Genomic DNA, 12,821 nt, shown 5'->3' with positions numbered 1-12,821 from the left:
CCGACGGGGAGGAGCTGAGGATGAGGTCTTCCGTCTAGTCTGAGTTCAGCTTCAGACGGCTGTTCTTCATCCACTCGGCAACAACTTTCATTCCTTCGTGAAGGTTGGTTTTGGTGGTGAGGGGGTCCGTGTTGAGGGAGAGGAACAGCAGGGTGTCATCGGTGTAGGAGATGATGTAGAGGTTGTGCAGTCGGGCGACGTGAGTGAGTAGTGCCATGTAGATGTTGAACAATGTCTGGCTGAGGGATGATCCTTGAGGTACGCTGCAGATGATCTCTGTGGCTTCGGATCGAAAAGGGGGGAGGCGGACGCTCTGGGTTCTGCCGGAGAGGAAGGAGGTGGTCCAGTCCAGTGCTTTGTCTTGGATCCCTGCGTTGTGAAGGTGTGTGCATAGGGTGCGGTGGCAGACAGTGTCGAAGTCGGCTGATAGGTCCAGGAGGATGAGGGCCGCGGTTTCGCCGTTGTCCAGCAGAGCCCTGATGTCATCGGTGGCGGCGATGAGGGCAGTTTAGGTGCTGTGGTTGCTGTGGAACCCGGACTGGGACAGGTCCAGGATGCTGTTCTCCTCAAGGTAGCGGGTCAGGTGACTGTTGACGGACTTCCAGCTACAGGAAGGGGATCATTACACTTTCACTGACATGGAACATTGTCCTCAGCTCTATCATTGTACAAGGCCAGGAAGGTAATCCAGAATGGATCCCACTAGTCTCCATTACTCTGGTTCCCGCTCACGTCATGCATGAACTATGCAGGTTGCACACATCAACAAGCCTAACTTGCTCTCAGGATGTTAGTGCAAAGGACTGTGTAAGCGTATAGAAGTAGAACTTTACACAAATGGGCCAGTAGGCATTCACTCCATTGACTCAGTTGAAAAGGTCTGGTCAAACTGGTGATTCTCAAAACATAGTTTATTGGCACTACAGCTCTATATGCTAAGCTCATGACAGAGATTGAATTCCATTATCAACAGATGAGTGCACACTTGGATTTACTCAGTCGGGGATTGTCCAGGGCGTCTGCACACCCGCTACATTATTGTAGCTCCAGGTCCAAAAATCAAAAGTCAGAGTATCATCATTCAGGCACTCAGTGCAGGGGAAACTGCATATTTACTGTGCATCAAATATTCCCATCCAAGCAGCTGAAGAACTGCAACAAACTAGATTTGTTGGCAAACAATCTATTACAGATACTACCCCTAGAGTCATTGAATTTACAGAAGGCTGCCCACTTAACAAAGCAGCACTTTTCCTCATTTTTTCCAATGGAGCGCATATTTCCTTAAGTTCTGGATAATAGTATATTAGTAATATCCTTGCATTCCAATGTTCCATATATTTGTGTAATATTAAGTAATGGTATATGTACATACTTTTTCTTATTAAGCAAGATTACTGGCTGGGCATTGCGATATTGGGCAGCATCGATTTTATTGTGAAAATTGTTGCGATGTAGTTTTGAAATAGCAATTTGCTACTAAAGTCTAATAAAGAAACGCCATAAAGAAATTGAAAGAAACAACCCAAAACAAACACAAACATCTAATTTGATGACCGGGCGATATTAGTTAAAATATAGCATTGTTTCTTCGATTTTCTCACTTTCTAGAAACATCATTTTAATATTGTCACAGAATCTGTTGCATTCTGATAGGAGGTTTGTTACAAAACGTTGATGTCTAATTGGTGAAGAATTATGGATTCTAGGTGTATACTTGTCCAGTTCCAGCTACTGGAAATAAATGTACTCATTATTAGATCTGAAGAGGCGCCTTTCTACATCCTTATGGTCTTTTGCTCACCAGTATATCGGACAGCAAGGTGGAACCCATGCCTTATCCCCAACCCAAGGGGTACAGGAACAGATATCGATGACACCAACTAAGGGAGCTGAAACTAGGCAAGGGAAATAATCAGTAAAATGTTTTACCTTTATAGTGCAATGTTAGTATATTTTCTTGGTAAGTCAACCACCCTTCCTCCTGGCAGACCTTCCAAGGGATCTGATACAGAATGTACTGCTACTGCTCTCAATCGGTATCCCAAGCAGCAATTTCAAAGAAATTATGATAAATCCCTCCAGATTGTAAACTGGCACTAACGCAAGTCCGTGTAATCACTCAGAGAAGGATAGCTTCACTGATCAGAATTTAAAATTAGTCATAATCGATGGCAGTGGAGTGATCCAAGGCAGGTAGGAACAAGAACTACGGAAGTCTTCTTAAAGATGAAGGAACTTAAGGTAGGAACCAGAAAAACAATCAGTACAAAATGTAAATATCTGAACAGTCAAGGCAGGAAGTAGGGGCAGGTCTGGTCAATCGGAGCAGTCTTAGCTAATCATCTATTAGTGAGGAATTTGCCAAGACTCTGCCCTTCTGTGGCTGTTTCTTTTTACTATAGATTTTTCCCTGATTGGTTTTAGGTGTGCTGTGTGGAGCTCCACTAGAGTGAGTTGCAATATAAAAGCAGAGCTTGCCTCCAGCAACTTCCAGCTCCTCCCATGGTATTGGGGTATCCGGTAGCCTTCTGCTGCATAGACTGCCACACCCCTCAACGGCCACAGTCTCCCTTGTGCTTTTCCCCACTTCTGCACCTCTTCTTCTAGTGAGTGAGTGTTTCTGGGCTGCATGCAGTAAGCCGGGGAAGAGGAGTGACAATTGAAGGAGGAGCACAACGGCACCCATTTCTAATGATACCAGGATCAAAATTGACGCCATGTGGCACTATCGCAAAGCAATCAGCCTTGTATAGCAGGGCCCAGATGGCCAAACCCAGTGTTTAACCTCCAGTGTCGCCATCCCAGGCTTAGTATGTTGGGATGCCTTGTGGCAGAAGCGGTAAACTGCCCTGGAGGTTGAGCGGAGTGTCCGGACAACAGCCAGGCCCCAAAGTGTGTGACCAGAAGCTGTGTGCGGCACAGGTGGCTGCCCAGTGTGCAGACTGCAGCGGAGGCAGTACGCCAATACTAAATGAGCAGAGGATTAACTTCACAGCGTTGAAAATAGGGGAGTTTTAATATAGTATATCGGATAAAAAGAAATCACTGGAAAATGTAGGGTTTTTATGGCTTCTAAAAAGTAGTGTATTTGAAACACAAGTTAGGAACTGCTTGAAGAAAAACGGTAACAGTGTCTGATGTTTATGAAATAAAAACTTAAAACCATGGAAATTGGCTGCTTATTCAACTGTAACTCACCGCCCTGCTATGAATTCACTGATGGCACTTTATAATGACAGTACTGATATATCAAGTAACTTATCCAGTATTATGGGTGTCTTTCATAGATTCACATGCCTGAATCATTCCCCGTCGTCGAGATGGGAGCCCCGGTAATAGAAAAGTAATGTCCTATAGACATACATAGAGAAAAATAGGCCTAAGGGCCTTGCCTTAGTAGCCTATCTATGTCCTTTTGTAAAAAGGACCAAATTTCCAAAGGTAGCCAATCAGCTACCACCTCCCTCTAGAACCTTCCTGCCAGGAGCCTCAGTCTCTCAGATTTTCTACCGCACGTTGTGCTAGGGAGTCCCCACCTGAGCTCTCCTCAGGTTTCTTCAAATTCTCTACTTTTCTTCAAAAAAACTTGGATTATACTTCAACTATGGCTGAACAACAGAAAAAAGGACTCTTCAGAGCTTGTTCTTCTTGTGGCAAGAAGAGACTGCACGTCGACGACAAGCATGAGACTTGCCTCTACCCTGACCACACAGTAAAGGACTGCAGGGTATGTAGAACATTCTCTACCAAAACACTTAAGGATAGAGAAGGCAGACTGCTCCTCTGGTTAAACAGACTCAAAACCAGAGATGATGAGGTGCTCTCCTCGGAGGGCAGTGAAATGGCTTCAGTTTCCTCAAAACTGTCCTTAAAAAGGCCAAGGGAGGCTTCCCCTGGCCATCCAGACGTCCCTCACAAAAAGACTACTTCAAAGTCTTCTGAGGCAAGATCTGACACGTCTGTGAAGGATGCTGCAACCTTCAGAAAGCCATCGCAGTCCTCGTCGTCTACTTCCATGACATTCTCTTCAAGAAAAACGATTTCCACATCGACGACGACAGTCTCGACGACGGTGGCATCGTCAGCCTTGACTTCAACGACGACGACCACCCACTCGTCGACGACGGGTAAGCCAATATCGTCGATTGTACTTATTAAAAAACAGCAATCGTTGTCAAAACTCCGTCGTCATCACCGTCGACGTCGACAAAACAGAAAACACCGACATCGTCGACGAGAATTCAGTCGACGTCCACCGCATCGTCGACGAAGACACCGACGACGGTAGGAGCACCGCCGACGACAAATGCACCGTCGACGGCTACTACGCCGCCGACGACAAAACTGCCGTCGACGACCACATCGACGACGGCGAAAGTACCGTCGACGACCGCATCGACGACGGCGAAGGCACCGTCGACGATCGCGTCGACGACGACAGCTTCATCGGCGAAGGGACACTCGACGCTTGAAAAACGATCGACGTCGATACCGTCGACGACACCGTCGACGACATCGTCGACGACGACATCATCGACGCCATGGAAAAAAGCGGAGTTAATTCCATCAAAAAAGGTCACCAAACTCCCTATTACGCCCGAATTGACATCACCCAGTAGGGTTCAATCACTGCTTCCTTCTCACATACTACAAGCTGACAAATCAGATGATGAACAATTCCAACAAGCTACTAGCCCGTCAGATCTCAATGTCAAATGCCAGAGTACTGACGATGACGGAGATGATGTTATTTTTACGGAAGAAACTGTTCGGGCTCAGGTACATACTCAAGTCACTCCAATGATCGTATTGCCGGCTGAGATAGTTAATGATCTTCAATTCCTGATCACAGACTATAAAAAGCGATTCCCAGAATCGTCGGCGACACCTTCACATGACAATTCTCAAGAATCTTCCAAACAGCAAAGATCACCAAGGGCAAGACCAGCGCCTTTGGTTATTCCTCAAGATAGTGAACAGGTTCACAACATACAATCCTCTGATGATGACGACGAACCTCCTGAGGAAGGTGAGGTTAGAGATGACCTCTCTCAAAACAGAGATGATGAGGATTACGTTGCTCATTCTCCGGCCACACCGGAACCCAGCACATCAGACTCTCCACCAGTGGATATCGGTGGATTCCACAATTTAATAGAGAGAGCGGCCACTAGATTTCACATGGCAATGGAAACAAAAGTAACGGATTGTTTCTTGTATGACTTCAAAGACCCCATAAGGAAGGAGGCACGGTCCATTCCCATAATAGAACATATCTGGGAACAGGGGCTACAACTCATGCAAACTCCTGCATCTGTTTCAATAGTGGTCCCTAGACTGGACAAAAAATATAGAACTCCGTCAACGGCACCCACTTGTTTTAATTCACATCCAAAACCAGATTCGGTCGTCACTCAAGCCGCCCAGAAGAACTCCAGAAACCCTTCCTCGCCACTGTCAGCACCACCAGACAAGGAGGGCAGGAAATTGGATGGCATAGGCAAACGCTTCTCCACAACGTCAGCCATGACGGTCAAAGTGGCCAACGCCATTGCTCTGCTGGGCAGATACAATAGGCAACTATGGGAAGATATTGCTCCATATCTCACGCACGTGCCTGACAACTTGAAAGATGAGGTCCAGGCACTCCTTCATGAAGGTCAAATGTCAGCATCAGAAATCATAGATTCAGCTGTCGATGTCGCCATGACAGGCTTCAGACAGCTTGCAGGCGCCGCAGTTTTGCGCAGACAAGGATGGCTCAAAGCGACGTCCTTCAGGCAAGAGGTACAAACCAAAGTTGTAGATATGCCCTATGACGGACAACAACTATTTGGAGCTAAAATAGATGAAGCCTTGCAGACGATTAAGAAAGACACCGATACTGCAAGGGCCCTCGGGACTTTACAATTCAGAAACCAGTCCTTTCGAGGGCACAGAGGAAGAGGACAATCCACATACAGAGGATCCTATCAAGGCAAATCCACATACTCATATAATCAAAATCGCTCACAATATCCGCAGCGACAGCAACAACAAAGTCGTCAGACCCCCTACGGGAGACAGAACTTCAGGGGCAAATCGCAAAAGAAAACGGCTGGCGGAAGACAATGACCATTTCCCGCAGCCAGTCCCCCCACCGTCCTGTCCGCTCAAAATTGGTGGCAAGCTGACACATTTCCTCCAAAATTGGAAAATGATTACGACGGATCGGTGGGTACTACAATTGATTCAACACGGTCACACCTTGGAATTCAACTCCATCCCACCGTTAACCCCTCCTCACAAACATCATCACAAACACCTTCGTATGTTACTGAAGGAAATCTCTTCCATGATAAAAAAGGGAGCAATAGAGCGAGTCCCATCAGCTCAAAAGGGAAAGGGATTTTATTCCCGCTTCTTTTTAATCCAACAGAAAAAGAAGAAATGGAGGCCCATTCTAGATCTCAGGGCGCTCAATGCCTTCCTGAAAAGCCAATCGTTTCGAATGGTGACTATCCAGGAAATCCTAGGCTCCCTGGAGGAAGGAGACTTTATGACATCTTTGGACCTGCAAGATGCATATTACCATGTCCCAATACACAGACGACACAAAAAATTCCTACGATTCGAAGTAGCAGGTCTCCACTACCAATTTTGTGTCCTCCCATTTGGCCTCAAATCAGCGCCTCGCATTTTTACAAAGTGCCTGGCTCCTGTGGCAGCTTACCTGAGACAACAGAATCACCAGGTCTTCCCCTACCTGGACGACTGGCTGGTGAAAGCACCATCTCTCACCGACGCGCAGCTGTCTTCCAACGCCTGTCTCGATATTTTCCGGAACCTAGGTTTGACTCTCAACTTCGAAAAATCTACTTTACAACCCACCAGGATAATAACATTTCTGGGGGCCACTATAAACACCATTTCCTCCAAAGCTTTCCCGTCTCTGGAAAGAAAAAACAAACTGATGACTCTAGCTACCGCAATATCTTCAAACCCAACCATCAAAGTAAGGATTTTCAAATCTCTTCTAGGGATGATGTCTTCCTGCATTCTACTCATCCCTCACTGTCGGCTCAGAATGCGCCCCCTTCAGGAGGCCCTGACCAAACAGTGGACCCAATGTACAGATTCCTTCGAGGATCACATTGTCGTCACTCGACAAATATCCGAGACGCTGGGTTGGTGGATGAAGCTCAAGAACCTATCCAAAGGTCTCACGTTCTTGTTACCAGAAACTCCACACGTCATAACGACGGACGCATCTCTCGAAGGATGGGGTGCAGTCCTTCAAGACTTACAAATCAGCGGCAGATGGTCGGAGCAAGAGAAGGCTCTGCATATCAACCTCCTAGAACTACGTGCAGTCCTTCACTCCCTACAGGCATTCCTCCCTCGCATCAAAAATTCAGCAGTGCTAGTGAGGACGGACAACACGACCACAATGCACTACTTAAACAAGCAGGGAGGGACACGCTCGCTGACGCTGTCTCGCGAATCACAAAAAATTTGGAACTGGCTTCTGCTCAACAACATCACATTAACATCAGAGTATGTCCCAGGAAAAGACAACGTCATAGCAGACGCTCTCAGCAGACAGAGGTCAATGTCCCACGAATGGGAACTGAACCAACAAGTTCTAGACAACATCTTCTCGGCATGGGGAAAACCACAAATAGACCTCTTCGCCACCAAGGAGAACAAAAAATGCCACAGCTTCGCAAGTTGGCATCCCCAACAGGGGTCATTAGGAAATGCATTTTCCATCGCATGGCGCAACGTGTTTGCGTACGCATTTCCGCTATTTCCCCTGATAAGCAGAGTCATCCGGAAGATGAAAATGGAGCATTGCACATTGATTCTCATTGCCCCATACTGGCCGAGACAACATTGGTTCGCGGACCTCCGTCGCCTCTCAGTCCGTCCATCAATCCAACTGCCTCAACATCCCTCTCTACTCTCGATGTCCAAAGGCCAGATACTCCACCCGAATCTGAAATCTCTCAGATTATCGGCTTGGCTCCTGAGTACCGGGAATTCTGTCACCTAAGCATCCCGCAGGAGTGCAAGGAAGTCCTAGCTAAAGCAAGAGCAGTTAGCACGAACAAAACTTATTCCTTGAAATGGAAACGATTTTGTATTTGGTGTACAGACAACAATATACACCCTTTCAGGATCACTCCAGAGCAGATACTTCCTTATCTCCTGCATCTGGCCCAAACAGGTCTTGCGCATGCTTCCATCAGGGTACACCTGGCAGCAATCTCACGCTTCACAAGGTCTTCAAAAGGCCCTTCACTATGGTCCAACAGACTGATAAAACAGTTTCTTAAAGGGCTTTACAGATCTTTCCCTAGACCAAGACGAATACCACCAACGTGGCATCTGAATATTGTACTCAATCAATTAATGAAACATCCATTTGAGCCTATCCATAGGGCTGAAATCAAATACATTTCCTGGAAAACTGCACTTCTTTTAGCTTTAACATCAGCCAGAAGAGTCAGTGAGTTGCAAGCTCTTTCGATACAGGATCCTTTCTTGCAATTTCGAGAGGACAGAGTCATATTGAGAACCAACCCCCGTTTCATTCCTAAAGTCCCCTCGGACTTCCATCTCAATGAACCACTTGTGCTTCGCTCATTCTTCCCGAACCCAGGCACAGTGGCGGAAAGATCTCTTCACTCTTTGGACATTAAGAGATGTCTAAAATTTTACCTGGACAAAACGAAAGCTTTCAGAAAGACCAAACAACTTTTCGTTGCCTTCAGCAGGCCGAGAAAAGGCATGCCACTCTCCAAACAATCCATTTCCAGATAGATATCGGCAACAATTGCATTTTGTCATGACAAAGCCGGACGTCCATTACATTCCTCAGTCCGAGCACATTCCACGAGAGCTGTGTCCACATCGGCAGCACTATTCGCTGGTGTACCGATTCTGGACATCTGCAGAGCGGCCACCTGGAAATCGCCGCACACCTTTACCAGACACTACTGCCTGGACACGGAACTGATGCAGGATGCAGCTGTGGGCCAAGCTGTACTTCGCCATCTCTTCCAGTAAGATGAGCCTTCCTACTTCCCACCGTCCTGCAATGGTATGCACATTTATTTACTTTACTCTTTATATTACTGATGGTATCTAGTCACATGATATGTATTATCTCAGACTGTTATATTCCATCGCATATGTGCATAATGTATTGCTTGCTATTCTGATTCAGGCATGTGAATCTATGAAAGACACTCATAATACTGGATAAGAAATGCGTTACTTACCTCTAACAGCAGTTATCCAGTATTGGTGTCTTTCATAGATTCACATGCAACCCTCCCACCTCCCCAGGAAGGACTCATCTCTCACTACAGAGCATATGTTACGTCTACCTAGCTTGGTGCGTACGAAAATCTGAGAGACTGAGGCTCCTGGCAGGAAGGTTCTAGAGGGAGGTGGTAGCTGATTGGCTACCTTTGGAAATGTGGTCCTTTTTACAAAAGGACATAGATAGGCTACTAAGGCAAGGCCCTTAGGCCTATTTTTCTCTATGTATGTCTATAGGACATTACTTTTCTATTACCGGGGCTCCCATCTCGACGACGGGGAATGATTCAGGCATGTGAATCTATGAAAGACACCAATACTGGATAACTGCTGTTACAGGTAAGTAACGCATTTCTTCATTGATTACCTTTTATGAGATCACGTGACATCGTCGATGACCTCACTGCTTTGAACAATAGTACAACTTATAGGTAAATGAACTCCATAAAAGAACTTTTAAAGTGCTTCAGTGCCAGAAGAGAGCAGTTATTGCAGACCTTTGGATTCGAGAAATGCCACACACTGTATGGTCCTTGCCTTCCCAATGTGCACTAGTGAACATGTGTAAGCGTGCACTGGCCATTGCCGCTCGTCTATCCCATTCCCACAAACGCAGCTTTCCCTTGCACGAGGAGAGTGACGTGATATGCACGCGTTGTCAGGGATCATACGTGCTGTTTCCGTTCTGTGCGTATAGGCCTTCCTATTGAAAGATGCTCTTCAGTTGGGCAGCTGACGCACGATTCTGGGTTGTTTAGTTTGATATGGAGACAGAGTGAAGGTCTGGAATACGAAATAACTTGTGAAACTGACTGTACTACTACTTGTTAGCAAATGTGAAGTAGAGAAGACGGAGAAAATACAGCAGCCGGTAAGAATATGTGGTCATCTTTTCAGAAGTATATTAAACTCAGCAGCCATCCGGGAAAGCGTTTTCCATTCCATCCTCCCAAGAGGCTTGTGTTTTCCATCCTGCTTGTGCTGCTTCTCATGGGAAATGCATTCACTATAATAAGAGATGCTTGGATCAGCGCGTCCCCATTCCTCTCTACGGTGTGTTCGTGGTCAGCAGTGTGAAAGAAGGGGACTCTTCCCTTTTAGTGCTGTCTTATGAGGCAGCATGCTGTCACTCACAATGTCGGATACTCCAGATGCCAATGGTAGGCGTTGAACAAAAATATGAATGACACTTCCAGCAAAGAGTGGCTGACACAAAGTCCCTCTTTATGTATATTACATAATATGTATGTTGTGAATTATTTACAATAATTCTTGAGAGACAGCTTAAGCTGTATCTAGCTCAGACCTAAATCGAACTTCACGGTTTGGCAGGAGTGTAAGGATCATAAATCCTTAGTATGAAAAGAGCTTCCTACCTACCTGGAAAGTTAGAACCTACAATAACTATTACCAAACAAGTGAATTCATACTATTTCTAATAACATTTACAAGAAGTAAGGAACATAGTATTGGTGTATTGAGGCTATGAAATAAAAATGAAAACTTCACCCATTGCTTGGAATAAATGTAATAGGTAATAAGGGTGATGGAAAAAGATTCTGAGAGAGAAGAAAGGTAAAGGAACACTGGTGCTGGAGTTTTGGAAGAATTATCGATTAGAACTTTATTCCTTGCTTTGCAATGAGGCGCCAGTTTAGTGTAATGAAGTAGACCCTGGGACTCCGTATTTGCAATTAATATAATTGCTAAATCATGGATTTGAAGGTAAGTCAAGAGATAAATCCAAGACCGCATTCCTTCCTTTGTAATAGACCAGAACCCGAAATGGTGGGTAAATCTTTGTTTGCCTTTCTTTAAAAGGGTAGCCAAATCAGGTACCAGCCCTAGTTCCTTGAGCTGATTCTTTTGTTTAATACAATATGACAAATTAAAAGGTATGTGGGTTATTTATCTCTTGAATTTCACTTTATCTATTGTTATGACGCAGATGCACGTCAGATACTTTTTAACATATATAAATACAGAATCTTAAGAGGGTGTCCTTTATTTTGCACATCACTGTATCATTTTTACCACACAATTAAAAGGACTGGTGCACTGGTTTTCATTGACTTCAAATGCTGAAGGTTTTTCCCTTCATCCATTTCAAAAATTGTGCCACATGATTGGATGCTTGTCTGAACTCTCATTTAGATTATTGCACTGCCTTCATATTGGACTTCAGGAATACCGTAATGCTACGCTTCAGTGCCTATAGAACATACCAGGAAGTCTTGTGTGCAGCTGCACAACTTGAGCCATGTAAAGTGTTGTACAGGGACTTTGTCTCTGTCTCTTAACTATGCATTTCCTTGTTGCTCTGTTGATGTCAATGTAATAATTCCTAATGACATCATAGAATGTTATAGTGAATGCCTAAGCCTACTGACAGTTGCAGGCAGGCTGAGTGACAAGGAGGTCACTCCTGATGGGGTCTCTTATTAATTACCTTAAGAATTGGACCTGTAACTATCTATAAATAAAACTACATGAAATATATTATGACTCAAGAACTTCTTTATATACCACATAAAGCAGGTACCTCTCTTCGTTCATTGGCTTCTGATAAAACAGAGAAAGCACTTTTTTCACACAAAGCCTTCTTTAGACTAATCCCTCCTTCTTGTGAAGGATCCTGACCTCTTATATTCTTTCATGTTTCTGTCTGAAGCTCTAGTGTTGTTGATATTGTGAAGGGCCCCGTTTTAGGAATGTTTGCATTGGATGTAGGAACTTAAGGACACTGGTCACCAGCTTTGTATTGCCTCCCGTTAAGGTACACTAGGTCACCAATCTTTGCCACATCGGACCTGCCCATCTTTTTTGCCTGTTGTCTTTTCGTTATCTCTCTTCCACTCTTTTAGCTCTACTGCTTTTAGCAAATAGATGCCTTTCATTAAAATCGTTCTCCATAAATGAATACATAAATAAGTGTGCATAAAAGGTAAAGACTCGAGCAAGAGCAATGCGTTTACATAAGCAGTAATATGTGGTTTCTTTGGCTAGTTTTTTCTCTTCTGCTGTAAATCTCGTCCTGCACGTTGGTAGTGATGCTCAGTGGTATATCCATGATGGAGACCTATTGCTGTAGGTAAACTACTTCCCTTTATCTACTGTTGGTATCTCACGGATATGCATGCAACCAAGTAACCTCCCCTTTTTATGTGGCTATACCAAAGTCCCCCTTGGCCAATGAAAAGAAAAGTTATGATAGTCTCTATATAGAATAGAGCCTCTTACTTCACTACCTCAGTGGCTACAGTGCAAGTCCACAGGATGAGGTTGCTGTTGAACGCTGTTGAACAATTCTGCTATATTTATGAAATTTTACAGGATGCCCAACCTATATGGGACTAATTGAGTATAGGGTGTGATTCTATAAAAGGTACCAATGCTTAAGAAATACTTACAGATAATGTTTTCCTCGCACATTCCTGTCTTATATACTTTTATTTCTTATACAGATCTCATATCATTGAATTCGTGTTAAAAAGTTTGGAAAATTCGTA

The 12,821-nt window shown here is 44.7% G+C and overlaps 1 protein-coding gene across 1 annotated transcript in view; it reads left to right on the top strand.

The window, feature by feature from the left end:
• BAIAP2L1 (BAR/IMD domain containing adaptor protein 2 like 1) overlaps positions 1-12,821 on the top strand; it is a 558,841-nt gene that overhangs the window by 389,299 nt on the left and 156,721 nt on the right. The gene's annotated exons all lie outside the window — the stretch shown is intronic.

Source organism: Lissotriton helveticus, chromosome 10, assembly GCF_964261635.1.
Source record: "Lissotriton helveticus chromosome 10, aLisHel1.1, whole genome shotgun sequence".
NCBI classification, from domain to species: Eukaryota; Metazoa; Chordata; class Amphibia; order Caudata; family Salamandridae; genus Lissotriton; species Lissotriton helveticus.
This window is presented reverse-complemented; position numbering and strand designations above follow the sequence as displayed.